Below are 3223 nucleotides of genomic sequence, written 5' to 3'. Positions count from 1 at the left end.
GCCTGGGCCTGATAACCTGTGTCATGCACTACACCCCGCGCACACAATTACTGTTGCTTTCGATGATCCAGGGACTTATTTTTCGAATGGAGCTAAGTCCCGGCATCTAGCTACGAATGATGTTGACATGCGAATGGTGCTAAGTATGGTAGTGGGGGGGGGGGGGTCCAAAACAAAAGTCTCGCCCATAAGTGGGTCCTAACCTTAGAAGGTTTGGCAACTACTGCAGTAAGTAATGCTGATCTTTTTGCTCCCACCAAAGTCAGGCTGTGTCCTTAAGGGGTTAAAAATACCAGTTTTCTCCTAATGAACCTGGCCATTTTTTTTTTCAAATCGGACGTGTCACTTTATGTGAGAATAACTTTGGAATGCTTTTATTTTTTCAAGCGATACTGAGATGGTTTTCTTGTGACACATTGTACTTTAAAGAGGCTCTGTCACCACATTATAAGTGCCCTATCTCCTACATAATGTGATCGGCGCTGTAATGTAGATTACAGCAGTGTTTTTTATTTAGAAAAACTAATTATTGATGTAGTTATGACCTATTTTAGCTTTATGCTAATGACTTCCTTAATGGACAACTGGACGTGTTTTACTTTTTGACCAAGTGGGCATTGTGGAGAGAAGTGTATGACGCTGACCAATCAGCGCCATATACTTCTCCCCATTAATTTACTCTGCACATAGTGATCTTACTAGATCACTATGTGCAGCCACATACTCACACACTAACGTTACTGATGTGTCCTGAGAGTTAATAGACATCACCTCCAGCCAGGACGTGATGTCTATTCCCAATCCCGACACTTCAGTAACGTTTGTATGTGATTTACAGCACAGCAAGCATAAACTCGCTGTACTCTAATTTACAGCATAATCTCGTGAGATTACGCTTGCTGTGCTGTAAATCCCACACAAACGTTACCGAAGTGTCGGGATTGTGAATAGACATCACGTACCGGCTGGAAGTGATGTCTATTAACTCTCAGGACACTTCAGTAATGTTAGGGTGTGATCACTATGTGCAGAATAAATGAATGGAGAGAAGTGTATGACACTGATTGGTCAGCGTCATACACTTATCTCCACAACGCCTACTTGGTCAAAAAGTAAAGCACGCCCAGTTGTCCATTAAGAAAGTTATTAGCATAAAGCCAAAATAGGTCATAACTCAGTCAAAAATGATAGTTTTTCTAAATAAAAAACACTGCTGTAATCTACATTACAGCGCCTATCACATTATGTAGAAGATAGGCCATTTATAATGTGGTGACAGAGTCTCTTTAAGTTAGTGGTAAAACTTGGTCAATACATTGTGTTTATTTGTGAAAAATACCAAAATGTAGAGAAAATTTGCATTATTCTAAATTTAAATATACAAACAAAATAGTTACTAGTTATCATTTCCCATATCTCTACTTTATATTGGTATTGTTTTTTGAACATTCTTTTATTTTTCCAGGACGTTATAAGGCTTAGAACTTTAGCAGAAATTTCGCAAACTTTCAAGAAAATTTCAAAAGGCAATTTTTTCAGGGACCAGTTGAGTTCTAAATTGGCTTTGAAGGCCTTGTATATGAGAAACCCCCTATGAAACACCCCATTTTAAAAACTGCACCCTTCAAAGTATTCGGAAGAGCATTTAGAAAGTTTCTTAACCCTTTTGGTATGTCACAGGAATTAAAGCAAAGTGGAGGTGAATTTTACAAATTATTTTTTTTTTGCAGACAATCTGTTTTAACCCGTAGGCGCACCAGGATGCAAGTGTATGTCCATGTGGCCAGTGTCTTAGCGCACAGGGAAGTACAGTTACTGCGTGGGGCCCGGTGCACACTGTCGGCGACAGTGTGCACCAGGAACCGGGAGGCCAGCTGTACCAAATTTGCATGTACCAAAAAATTGTACCAATAAAAACTACAGCTCGTCCTGCCAAAAATAAGCCCTCACACCGCTCAATTCATGGAAAAATAAAAAAGTTATGGCGTTTGGAAGGCGGGGAGTGAAAAACTAAAATGGAAAAGCAAAAAAGGATCAGTCCTGCAAAGGTTAATTAATTTCTATTAAAAAAATAAATTATTACCACATGTGGGATATTGTTGTACTCGGGAGAGATTGCGTTACAAATTTAGGGAGACTTTTTCTCCTTTATCCCTTGTGAAAATGAAAAAATTCAACATTAGTGGACAAAAAAGTTTATATTCATTTTCATGACCTAATTCTACTAAATTCTGCAAAAGAACTGTGTGGTATAAATGCTTACTATACCCCTAGAAAAATTCCTTGAGGGGTGTAGTTTCCCAAATGGGGTCACTTTTGGGGTGTTTCCACTATTTTGTTCCCTCCAGGGGGTTGCAATCGCAAAAATTGGACTTCAGCTTGGCAAAAAAAAATGCCTTAGATGTGTACATAGTATGCTCTTTACAAAGGGCCAGGTGACATTCATTGCGGGTGAATGACATACGCATCAGACATCAATGTAGGAAAGAGATCTTTATAGTTAGACTAGTCAAACTATGAAATGCCCAACCCCAAGAGATAGTAATGGCAGATACTATGTCAGCATTTAAAAAGGGCTAGATGATTATTTAGTGAGGAATTGCATTGATATAAACTATTCTAGCAAAGAAAGACTTTGAATTGATTAAGATAAGTTGAACTTGATGGACTTGTGTCTTTTTTTCAACCTATGTAAAGCAAGGAATAAGCTTCCTCTATCAAGGGCATCTAAAGTCGCGCTGGTAAATATGGTGATTTTACCCAGGGTTTTGCATTTCTTAGTAAACACACCAGTATGGAACACACAGTATATATTTAGGGCATTGGAATCTTTGATTTGGAATGGAAAACAGCCATGGATGAAATATTTCATATTTGCGATGTAGGACTTTTCCTTCTATGCTTTATTATTATGCAAGTCAACTCCAACAATTAGTGGGTTTGGAGCGATACCAAGAAATAGAGATACTTTGATTAAAGAGTGAAGATATATGGCTAACAGTTGTTGGAATATGGGTGTCTGGAGTATCAAACAAGCAAAGATATGCTATTATATAAATTACAACACAAAATATGGCATACCGCTTAGAATATACAGGGAGTGCACAACTTTGTGGATGTACTTACCACTTTTAGTTTAATTTCTATATATCGAAATTTAAATCTTATATTGACTAAGTTTTGGTACAAATTCAATATTTTTTGTAAATGGAAATTTAAAGAC

This window comes from Rhinoderma darwinii, chromosome 4 (assembly GCF_050947455.1).
Source record: "Rhinoderma darwinii isolate aRhiDar2 chromosome 4, aRhiDar2.hap1, whole genome shotgun sequence".
NCBI classification, from domain to species: Eukaryota; Metazoa; Chordata; class Amphibia; order Anura; family Rhinodermatidae; genus Rhinoderma; species Rhinoderma darwinii.
Note: the sequence above shows the minus strand (reverse complement) of the source record.